This window comes from Xiphophorus hellerii, chromosome 20 (genome assembly GCF_003331165.1).
Source record: "Xiphophorus hellerii strain 12219 chromosome 20, Xiphophorus_hellerii-4.1, whole genome shotgun sequence".
Classification (NCBI taxonomy): Eukaryota; Metazoa; Chordata; class Actinopteri; order Cyprinodontiformes; family Poeciliidae; genus Xiphophorus; species Xiphophorus hellerii.
In genome coordinates this window covers 29,591,436-29,604,380 of record NC_045691.1, presented here as the reverse complement: position 1 = coordinate 29,604,380, position 12,945 = coordinate 29,591,436, and the positions used below count along the sequence as shown (strand labels likewise).

Below are 12,945 nucleotides of genomic sequence, written 5' to 3'. Positions count from 1 at the left end.
CTTTAAATTACTAATGGCTAAAGGAGACGGAGGAGGGGAGTTCCTCAAAGTTTTGTGATGTATTCCAGCTAAGTTGCACAAGACGTTATTTAAAATGAAGATGAATTTACCAAAAAAGGTAATAAAGACTGAGCAATTTTTTTCAAGCGCCAAAAAGTCCAAAGCAATTCTAAACCTATGTGCAATAGATCATCATCATTAGAGTTGGCAGACATTGACTTTTTACTCTCCATTATTCTTAATACATTTTGGAGAGGGTGGGGCAGAATCAATAAGGATGGATTAACATTGTTTTGTCTTTTAAAGAGGATGAGCATTTGGAAATATATCAAATGCAATAAATGGTGGTGGTTTCACATTCTACATCTCTTAAATTCATTTGGTGTGGTCCAAACAAACATGAACAGCACCACCACCAACAACATTCAGTCAAAGCTAAAACCACGTTCCCATAAGTGGTCTAAAAAGTTCAGAAAAACCTCAGGAATGGACTGACAAGTTAAGCCAAATGTTCGCTGTGACTCTTTACAAGAAGTGGGTTAACAGAGGAATAGAGATGTGTATTTTGACTGGTCTCCTCTAGTTACGTAAGCTTAGCGCTGTGATTTAGCCTGCTGGACCAGTTCAACAAATGACTTGCTATAAGCTCTGAACTGTTCATGGTTGATATGTAGGTCAGAAAAATGTAGGTATTTGACTGTAACAACTCCAGTCAAGACTTGAGGTCTCTGTTTTATTAGCAGTGAGTGTGAGTGGTTTGCTGTGAATAATTAGAAACCTCAACGCGAGGGTCTGCATACATCCAAACATGGAAGTAGAGAGGTTCCAAGGTAGTACATTTTTCTACTTGATACCAAGAGAATTTACAGTTCCATGGATAATGAAGATTAAAAACCAGTCTTAAAGGAGGATAGTGGGAGTGGATGGAGCTGTAAGTACAGTAATGAAGAATGTAGGTGAATGGTTGCATCCAAAAATTTCACATTTCATTAAGTACACAAAAGAAAAATTAACTCTCTCCTACTATCTAAGGTGAAGTTTGCATAAGAATTTACATGACATTGCTGTCTATGAAGCGTAGATGTTCTGTGAGGACGGATGCAGGTATGAACCGGACACAATGGTTCACGTAATCCGTCTGGTCTATTATTGACTCTGACACCCTACTCTGCCACAAAAGAAACTCGAGTGCTAAGAATACACAATGTCCAACAGCAGGGGAAGAGCAGACACAAAGCCAGGCTGAGACGTCAACCTGTTCAGCCAGTCTTCACTAATGCCCCATTTCTTTACAGGTGAGACAAGATGAAAGTCCTGCAGGAAGTCTAAATAAAAGCCGACCCGCCTTAGTGAATGGCAGGTGTGTAGTACACAATGAGTTCTCGCTTCCTATTTAAGAGCCGGAACTAGAACAAAACTGTACAATAGACTATGAGAAATGACGGATCAAAAGTTGCCGGATCAGAGGATAGAAAACATATATCTTGAGCCATTTGGTTAGTATTTCCCAACTGAGGGTGGGGGAGGGTGGGTGAGATGCAACGACATGCCTGTGAAGGTCTACATGGACAGACAACACTGGGTCCTGTGTCTCCTTGAGAGGGGACTCCGGTTTCCACTGATGAGCCACCGACGCCCTGAAACCTGACTCAGGAGTTTGTTCAGCAGGTGAAACTATCATCTAAAAGGGAAGATCCTGCTCTCATCGCCACATAACCCTGTATCTACAGAGTCCAGAGAAAGATCGCGGATTTCCTTTGCCAGGAATTCCAGACACCATCATCTCTGTATAGTTACTGATGTGCCGATGCCAGAGGAAGAGGAAGAATCATTAGGAAGTGGAAAAACAAAATTGCAGTTGGAGTATTTACCTTAGGAGCAAAAATTAGGCAGACATATGTCTTGTCAGCCTCTTTCACAAAGCGGATGCCTTCTCACCATCTTTGTGATTTCCAAAAGGTCTGAAGCTAGTAGAGACGATGAAGTTAACCTGCCGAGGCAGCACTATAAACACTGACTTATGTAAGGGTAGGTAAGGTCTATGCCCTTAGGGTCAGATGTATCAATAACAGACAGTTTATAAAACCACTCAGTCAAGGGGCCGTAGGTGAAAATACACCTTTACTCAACACGGTTCTGGACACATTTATGTCACCACAAAGTTTGCATCATTTTTGGAAGTTCCCATCTTAGAACTTTTGAACCCGTTATTGAGAAATTGTTTATCCATTAAGGAAGGAAATTAATATTGATTAAAAGGTTGGTAATTTCATCTGTTGGGTTCAGTTTTCTTCATTCCACAATGAGTGAGAATAAGAGCCTGCATGCTTACTATTATAACGCCTCCGTTCTCCATATGTTGGGGAAAGGCAATCCAAGCACTGATACTACTTCCTCTTTTATCAAACATTAGGACCACCCAAGCAAGCTGTGATACACTTTACAACCTTGCTGCCATATGGCATTGGAAGCAATCGGAGCAAAGTGCCAAGTGGCTGCACTCTATACCAGCAAAACAATGTCTCAATTCATGGACCACTATAAAGAAAGGCTTGTGTGTGCTTAACGACCACGGAGAGGAGAAAGTAAAGCCTCACCGCGTCAGGTGGGAGGTGCAGGCGGAGGTAAAGGTTGGACAACATCGCAATGAGATGACCGTGGTTTTATTTCCAAAGAAAAACTGGCACCTTTGGATGGGATGAATCATTTTTCATTGGAGATCATCATCTGTCTTCGTTTAAATTCATCCATCTGTTAGAAGCAAGTCATTGTTTTCATATCAGGTCAAGCAAAAGATGAAATGTAGTTGAGCAACTTGTACAATATAAAGTACATAATGGAAAAACCTTCAAGTCAACAATCAGAAGCTCATATAAGTATCTATATAATCTGAATATTTCCATTCTGTCATTAAAATCCAAACTTGAATGGATTTTAATAAATTTTCATGTGACTACACAAAGTTTAGTCGCTTTGTGACTAACACAAAGTAGAAAATCCTTGACAGTGAAAGGAAAATATTTGTTTTCAAAATTTAATAATTAAAAAATTGGACAAATGTGAACCTCCCTTTACTCTGATGCTCCTAAATAAAAGCCAGTGCAACCACTTGCATTCAGAAGTTCCCTATTTTAGAGGTGAAGGACTTTGAATAGCTTCGCAAGGTTTTAAGAACTTGCAGTTTGAATGCAATGCTACTTTTAATTTTCAGTTCATCCCAATCAGGACAAGGTGCTAACTGGTCTGGAAATAAAATGTAATCACGGTCCTATCAGTCTCCCACCAAAGCAGGGGGCAGAGTTGAAAGCAAACAGGGCCTCACAGGGAGACAGATAATCAATCCCCGATTACTGACCTGTCGCGCTGTGGCTATTGGACATACAATGTGTGCTGTTCGGAGATTGCCTCTGACTGCTCGACTGAACATTCACTCACGTCTGGTCTTCGCTAACCTCACACTTTATCTTAAGGAAATTTGAGGGAAAATTAATGAAAACCTCAAAACGTTTAGGTTTTGATCAAAACACTTTTGTTTAAAACTGGAATAAAGACTCATAAATACCTCCAAACTCTTCAAAAGGCATCTTTCAAGTTGTGTACACCAGAAGATAGAGTGCGTTTCGGACTGGAGACTGGAGCACAGCCTTCTTTTGATTTACGCACACTCCTCTCTACACCCACTCAAATTCTACATGTTTCAGTCTCGCAGTTGAAAATGGCCTCTGGCCGTCCAGCTCCTTCCAATTAAGACAGATGGGTCACAGAAGAGTGCAAGCTGCTGGGGACCAAGCTGCGTTTGCACTTAAATCACCATCACTACCCTGCCGATTGCTTTCAGTGGCTAACCGCGGTTCTCTGAATGACTTCTGTGGACCCACCGAGGGAGGAGAGAGTTTAATGCTAAAAATAAGTGAGCTTAGCTGCTAGACACACTGAGGTCTGGGACATGGCCAGAGTAATAGAGGTTTTCAATGATTTCAGTCGTAACTCTTCTCTATTGTACGGACGCCGTCTCTGACCTTGCAAATAGAAATTACAGCCAATCACCAGCGGTAATGCCAAAATGCCAGGGCGGCGGTTTGACAGGTTTTACATTTGGTCATACAATACAGGAATAACAGAACCAAAATAACAGTGATTCAGTGTGGTGAGATCTGCACAAGAAATGGTGAGCAGAGGTTAAAGAGTGCACATTAATGACAGTGCATTTGCTTTTAAGTGCTGCGACAGGAATGCAAAAAACACACATATACACAATTGTGTTTCTCACTCTGAAGTCAGACAGTGAATACAGAGTAAACACTCAAGACTTAAGCCTCAAAACTGCATACTGTCAACACCGTTAAGGTCAGCTCGGGGCTAATGTGAACCTCCGAACAAAGACAAAAGTGACATCATGGATATATGCTGAGAAAACAACAGTAAAAACTGTTTAAACATTTACCTGCATGTCGTAGAGCGGCAGTAAAAAGGCCAAACCCTAAGCTGAATTCACCAACAATTATTTACTAAGCAGTACTATTTATAAATCCATTTATTTCTATAATTTTTGATAAAACCTAGAAACCCCCTTTTTTTTTAGTTTTCATAAAAAGAAAAAAAGTTTTAGTAAATCTCAAATTAATTTTAAAGAATCTGTAAACGTTGTTAAGAACAGTTGATATTTGTTCTCTCTACATATTGCAGCTCTTAAGATTATGTAATTTTAAGGTGACCCTACTGCCAAAAAACAAACTGAAAAGGCAAGTTTTTATAGTTTCACATCTAGCAAAAAAATTTATACCGAACATTAAATACTCTTCAATCAAACCTGAACTGGATAATTATTTCATAGATGTTTTAAATTATGAACTAAAGATGCTCAAATGGATTCTAAGCTCATAAAAATATAAAACAGCATTTTTAAAGACAGAAAGCTCGAACAAATCTCTACTAGTGGCTAACAGTTAGCAAATAGCAAGGTTGTTTTAAGAAAAAAATATTTTAAAAGCTCTTTTGTGTTGTCAGCCAGTTTCATAAAAAGTCTTAATATCTGAATCTTGACCCCATTTGGAAGTTTTGAAGCACATGCTAACTTTAGCTCTATTAGATGCTAATGGTTTGTTGTGGTATTCTCACAGTACTTAAAATTCCTTTCATTTTTTTGAATCATTTTGTCATTTTACAATATTTTAGCTTTTTGCCATTCCGTGTAGCACAATAATAACACTGCTAGATAATTAGTCAGGCTATCTGCTTGAGGTAGCTAACTTGCAGTTTGCCACTTGCTTGCCAACTGTAGTTTTAAAAAAAGAATAGCCTTTTAAGATTATGTTAAATCCATAAGGAGCGATGGTTGGCACACTATGACAGTGTGTGTTTATCCCTAATGTCTATTTCTTATGAGAGAAATGTTTATTGTCGCATCCTTATTTTAGCTAGCCAACAGGTGGAGACGAGCTAGCTAACAGGTACGGCCAGACAAAACTCTTTCTGGTTTCTCACTCATCACAAGGATTTTCAAACAAGCATGACAAAAAAACTGAGTTTTTGAAATTGTAATTTTAAACCCCTTGATAACTGGCCCACACCAGTCTCAATATATAGGGCTCATAATAAATGTTTAAACTTGGCGCTTCAAATGATCCATATTTGGGTTATTCTGTGGCATTTAGCTACTTCTTAAAAATTAAGTAGATTATTTTTATTTAAAAATTTACGCTGAGCCTTCTAGAAACAAGACTTTCCAAACCTACTGGCTGCAGTAGGTTTGGAAAAGACAATAAACTGCAGACTTTGTCAATGGGTAAAAATAGAAAGCAACCATTCATAAAAAGGGAACATGGATGGGATTAGAAATATTTGCAATACCAATAAAGCCATGGTTGCTTTCTCTTACTGCCACCTGCATTGCCATGTGGTGACCCACATACATGTGTCATCCCAGTGGATTTTGGTCTCACGTGTGCTTGGTTACCAGGCGGAGGACGAGGAGGAGAAAGAGGAGAGGATGTGAGTAATCCTTCTGATGTTATGGCATTTAAAGGACTTTTCCTTTGTACTGACAAAACCATGATTTCATGGTTGTGGTTGTGAATGAAGTCGTTTCCAATTTTATTAACACCAAGCCAGAGGGAGGGAAGAAGAGCACAGCGTTAATTCTCCTGTGCTCTTTGTGGAGCAGGACGCCGGTCCACCCTCGGCTATAGAGCTAGTCTTTGTGGCTTTTCGGAGGGGATATTTTATGTTTGCTGAGATTCATGATCCTGTGCCTGTTTATTCTAAACTGGTGCTTACCTGTTGCCCGTTTGTCTAAGCGGAGTGTGAAAAGCTCCACGCTGAAGGTATTTATGTAAACAGCTCCAAAAGGCTAAGCCGCACAAAGTGGATGCACTGGGAGTGGAATCGCACTCCTGGCAGTCCAGATGAGGCACTGGGTTCATGTGAGGTAGAAAGCTTACAATAGCAGAGGCATAATAGTGGATTTAGATTCAAATCTGCTTAATGCACGAAGTCGCATATGTCATAGCTGGAATGTGGGCCAAGAGCAATGATGTCACACTCTACACACAACCTGGCATGGCAAAAACTTCCCCCCGGGGAGCGATTTTTTATTTTTTCCCATTTAGAAAATGTCATGTTTTCTTTGCCTCACAGTGTGATCCATGAGGAGGAATGTGAAAAGAGAATAAAAAAAAAGAAAAAGAAAAGGTGGCACATGTAAATCAGTCGAGCACGTAATGGAGCCATGCTACAACAACCCCTGCATGACTGGGGAGTCCCAGAGAGGCGAGTGCCTTTCTCATGTTAATTCAGCGATTCACTGTGGTGATGGGAGGCGAAACAAAGTGGGACGATCTGGTGGCTCTAAATTTGTATCAAATTAAATCAAGAGTGATGTCTTTACTGCTCTGTTTCGGGGCACAGAGCAGAAAGAATGACCATAATTGAGAGGAAATTTTGACCTCGTTTCCAGGCACCTGGTGAAGTCATAAAAAACATTACAACACATGAATATATTAAGTATAAACTGGTGGTGACAAGGGATGCACCGATCCACTCTTTTCACTTCCGATACCGATATCTGAGATGTAGTATTGGCCAATACTGGTCCGATATGGAATAACAGCGCTGAATTGACTTTCTTTTTCTTTTTTAAACACAGACATATGTGTATGGAATTACAAATTCATTTCATATCTCTGCATACAACACACTTTAATACACCAATAGCTTCACAAGCTTGGTCAAACTTGTAAAACAACAAAAACAACAGATGTTTAATTGGTTCAGTCAGCTCAATTAGGAGTATAACAGCCAATGAAAAATAGATCATAAAAAAACTGAAGCTGATCTAGCCCCGATCTAGCATTTTTTTCAGCATGGGGACCGATACAGATGTTAATATCTGATTGGTGCATTTCTAGCCGTGACCATTCTCTGTCTGAAACCGGTTACAACAAATTAAACTATCAATCTCTAGTCAGATGAGATCAGTACTGAACTTTATGGCCTGGATGCAAAACGCAGAAAAGAAAGACTCCGCACTACCCTGCACGCACATACAGGGTACCTCCCCCACAGTTAAGACGTGGTGGTAACATCATGATATAGGGATGGTTTTCTGAAGGTACAATGGGGCTCATCAGAGAAGATGGATGGAGGTAAATATGGGCATTTTGAAAAGACAAAAAAACCAAACTATTAGAGGTTGCAAAAGATTATAGACTGGTACAGAGGTTCAACGTTTAGCAGAATAATGACCATAAAGGTACAACCAGAGCTGCAGTGGAATGACTTGGGCTCGCCAAAGTGTGTCACTGCTTCTAATTCAAAGAAAGATTGACCCAAAGCAGTCCTTATAATCATTTTTCTATTTTTTTTTTAGTCGAGTCCAAAATAATTTGCAAACTGAATGCCTCCTTTTTAATAAAGAAAACATGCAAAATCAATTTAAACTTCAGATCTGCAATGATTCAATTAGTCCTTTCCAAACAAACTACTGACTACTTTATTCGTTTAATTAAATGATTACAAGCTCAGTTGTTACGCAGGTAAAAAAACAAAACAAAACTTAATTTAGTAAGTCTGCACACCACTGGCTTACATCAAAGCATATCCATATCCAATGGACCAAAGTCAAATTGAGAATTTGCTGTGACACACTAAAATTGCTGCTCACAGACACTCCGCAGCCAGTCTGACTGAGATTCGTCCGTTTTAAAAGCAGAACTGTCCACCACATTCGTCTGAAGATGCACAAACCTGGTAGGAACACGCGCCCAAAAGACTCGCAACGCTTAACAGCAGCGACATGTGGTTCTACAAAAGCAATGACTCCAAAGGGCAGAGAACAAATGCGCACCACACATTTAGGATTTTATTACCAAAATCGTTTCAGAAACAATGCTGACTTTTCTTTTTACTGCACAATTATGCACTACTTTGTGTTGGTCTATTTCATGAAATCGCAATAAAATCCACTGATGTTTGAGACTCGCTTTATAAAATGGAAAACTTCTCCACGGATATAAATACTTTTTAAAGCCTTTAAAACTGCATTTTTTGTTTTTCGCCCAAATGGTTTCTCTAGAAAGCTGCTTTTTTTTTTTTTACTCTGATCAATGAAACAGCTTCCACCTTCTGCAGCGTTTTGACGACGGAGTGCAGCGGAAAAGCGCTTGAGCAGCATTGAACTGATGGTCCTGCATTACTTTGACTTTGCAGAAGTTGTGGATATGTATTAGCTGCAAGACTGGGCACAGCTCAATAATCATTCATTAACTAACTACCTAATATTTACAACAATAAAGAAAAACAACAGGGCTGATCAATTTTACCTGTGTGAGATAACTGGTTCACTTTCAGAAACCGAGGTCTGTTAAAGCCAACAGGAAGCAGCGTAATGCCATCCGTTGGCGCCGGAGCTTACAGGGTAATCCCCGTGTTTGTTTTAGCCCCCAGCATGCCGACGGTAAACACATCATGGCTGACACTGGGAACGGATTTAATTGGCTTGTTTAAAGAGGAAAAAAAAAAGATTTTAAAAGCACAAAGCTTTATGGAGGGTCATCGAGTTTGCTCTACTCTAAACTGTCTTTTTGAAGGGGAAAAACTAGTTAGCCCTGTGCAGGGTCCAGGTAGGTTTTTTTCTTTAATATGAGAGGCCTGCGGGTCCCTGGCGACAGCGGACCTCGGACCTCTGTGAGTTTGCTCCGCTCCCTCGGCTTATTGGAAACACTGTTTTCTCACCTGATGGTTTTAAAACCGAGGAAGCCTGTTCTCTCTCCCCTCAGCTTATTGGGACAGAAGACATGATAAGCCTGAACAAAGTCCAGTTCCAAGATTCATCTGTCACTTTTTAAACACGTAATCTCATTAAAATGAGCGTAAACAGGCAAATTTTTATTGCGGTTCCTATGTTCGCTGAGGGTTTTTATGGGTGGTGGTTCTATGTAAATAATAAAAGGTGTTTTCCTGTCATAAAACAAAGCCTGCGCAGTTAAAGCAAAGCAATTAGGCTTCATGATTTACTTTGCCTGCTTTTAATAGGAAAGTGAGGGCTTCCCAGATGGAGGTCACGGTTCTTAACCTCATCCCTCAGCTACCGAGTTAATCAGTTTGGAACATGTGTTCAAAACAACCCTGAGTGGCACAAGCAACTTTCACAATGACAACTGTTGCCTTTTCTATCCAGAGCAATCAATCTTGACTGACTGAAAACTTGTGAACCGATAACCAAGATCCAGTATACAAGCTTAAAAATATAATAATAATAATAATAATAATAATAATAATAATAATAATAATAATAATAATAATGGGTTCAAAAACAGCCTTAGGGATCAGCTGGTCTGAGATTCTCAGGATATGATAAAGTTTACATTTATGGTACGAGTACGACGCAAACTCAAAATGAAATTCAGGATGAGTTGGGCCAAATTGTTTGCTTGATGATTGGCTTGAGCTTCTGTGGTTCGTCTAATAAGCATACAGTACATCCAGCGCATAGAAACCGAAACGAGAATGTGCAACAAAGTCATCTACTTGGTTAACACAAGTCTAAATAGAGGAGAGTGCAGAAGTTACATCGCTTATTTAAATAATGGTCTAAAAACGAAAGCAGTGAAACGTCACTTAAAATAATATGTCGGGTTTACTTCAGACTTGGGCCTATTATTAATCTTAATTAGTCGGATCAGGCTCAGACACAAAGCCAATAGCCTCAGGTTGCTTCGGGTCGACCTTTTATATTCTATTTTATTCCATTTGTAGGCCTGATCTAGACTCTATGCAATAACCTTGAGTGAAAAATACTTACGATACATGTTAACACCTCATTTTAAAAAAATTTAAAGAGTGATGAGGATCATTTAAAGACACACATCTTCCTCCCGCTATTGATATATTCTATCATGTTTACAATTATTATTCAAAAATATTTTAACATAAATTGCTTTCTTTTTGTTTTGAACCATAAACCTTAGCAGAAATGCAGAACTAACACCATCTGAATGAAATACTACCTTTCAAGTGTTAACTCACCCTTTTAGCTGATCTGCTCTTTATAAAGTAACATATACATTTTGCTGATATTTGCGGCGTAACGAGCCCTGCCAGCCTGCAGATGGCCACTTAACGAACATGCTGCTCACAGCTCGCCAACTGTTGCTTTACCAGTGATGGGTGCCGCTCATTTGGCTTTCACACCATGCATTTCCGCATCTTTCTCAACCTAAAATATTTCTAAATAGCTGAATTTATACTTTTTTTGTAAAGAAATGAAAAATGTAGAAGCCCTCTTTCAGCAAGCTGACCAGCATTGTGCAGCAATTATCCTACAATGAGCTGAGCAGTAAAAGGTTATAATATTCCACGCAATAAGAACAAACTGTTAAATTAGATATCAATTCTATATTTTTCCGCCTGAATCTAAAGCAATATTTGTTTACTTGGCTACTAATTATTCAGTAATAAATTAACAGCAGCTCCTGTCCTACATTTTTCTTCTGTTTTTGTGTAAATGCCACCACATTTACAGTGCTATGCTCGTCTTCATGTTGTACTGCATTAAAGCTCCACCTCAGACCGCCTTTTTTCCCCCAGACAGCTCAAGCAAAGAGGAAAAAATAAACTAAACTTAACACCTCGCAGTTGCATCAGGGGAAGTGCAGCAAGCTTGCCAAGCTAAGGACAACACGGGCCTCTCAAAAAGCAATTAAGGCAGAGAGAGCCATTTTATTGAATGGAGAGCAGGGAGTATTCCTCTGAGAGAAGCAGCAGCAGTAGACTGTGAAATTCATATTGACTAGAGAGGCAAACACACACAGGTAAGCAGCAGAGTGGAGCTTTTTTCCCCCTTCTTTAGTCCACCACTATAGTCTGCTGCTTTCAGGTATATTCAGAATGATTTTGGACATCAACCAAAATTGCAGCTCCTTTAATCAGATGCATCAAAGATTAAAGAAAAAAAAGGGCAATAGAACCCATCTCTGTAAGATAAACACTGCATTAGGCAGAAATGATATCTGTTTTTTTTTTTTTTTTGGTTTGTTTGAAATCTGCTGAGCTCTGGACATGTGCTCACTGAAGTGTTAAATCCCACTTGATTAAAGCAGGAAAACGCCTTTAACAATGAGCTGTGCCAGTCCACTTAATTAAGTCAACTTGCACTACACCAAGGGAGCTCTGGGAAACGGAGAGCAAAGCAAACAGGGCGCTCCTGCCTTTTCTCTGGATGCTAATCAAAGACTCGATCGGCGTCCTGGGGACAACACTCTGCACGACGGATCCCTGCAATATGCTCTCAGTAATGCCAACCCTCGCCCGGGCGTCACGGCGAACCCCCGGAGGATCCCTGGAGAACCTCCGGAGAACCCCCCAGGGACGCGTCTCTTCTAATCTTCTCCGTCGCTGAAATGCACACACACACACACACCCCGACACGTGAAATACACATTTGCCTCAGCCTGACGGAGGGAACACATAAAGGCCCAGCGGGTCACCGCACGCTCCTTGCTGACTTGCCAACCTTGGCGGTGCAAGTACTGGTTTGTGCAAGGCTGCTGCACTTACAACAAGAATAACAATCGTCACAAATATTCTCTAAAAGACAATATTCACAATCTTAAGGAGTCATACACAATCGCCTTTGTGTCTACTTGGTCATTGTGTTTTTTAATTGTTTGTGGATTATAAGCCAGAGGAAGCATCTGGTGGTTATTACAGAGCCTGAGGTCTGGATAGTAGGGGGACGGTGGTGACGATGGGGGCCTTACAGGAATCTAATGATTTGTTTGCGGTCTGCTCAGTGTTGCTCCGACGAGGCTGTACAAGCTATTCCCACGCAAAACCCATCACAACTTGAAGCCACAGACTCTGCAGTTAGGCAATGTGTATCGTCACTCATTCAAGCAGCAAACAGATGGAAACGCTTGAAAAACATTTGAAAATATTCACAATCCATTGAACTTTTTCACATTTCGTCACTTTTATGTATTTAATTGGGATTTTATTCAAGAGACACAAACTAAGCAGTGCATAGTTGTGCAGTGAAAGAAAAAGAATGCAAAATTTGTTGAATATGGTTACTCTGAAAAAAAAAAAGAAGTTTGACATGCGTGCCTCTAAATAAAACCCAGTATTGGTTGTTGGCTTCACAACGACGGAGAAAATTGTGGCAAAGTTTACAGCTGGCCTGGTAAAAACCAGTCTCTTGTTCCAAGCTTTGCTTCACCCAGAGCGCGTGAACCATCGGCTATTGAGAAATGATTGATTGCTGCACTCTGTTGACGTATCAAACGATTGGATCAGATTTTTTCCAATTGCCAATGGTTGACCATGACATATGTAATGCGCAAACTTGATTGCGAAGGAAGCTACACTATAAAGCTTGCTGGAAATTGCGTGCACTGTAATCAGCCATCCCTCACTGCAAAGAAAGAAGTCCAGAGTCCTAAGTAGGGC

The 12,945-nt window shown here is 40.1% G+C and overlaps 1 protein-coding gene across 5 annotated transcripts in view; it reads right to left on the bottom strand.

The window, feature by feature from the left end:
* The window catches only part of LOC116710836 (semaphorin-3F-like), a 76,175-nt gene that overhangs the window by 59,638 nt on the left and 3,592 nt on the right, over window positions 1–12,945 (bottom strand). The window lies entirely within an intron of this gene.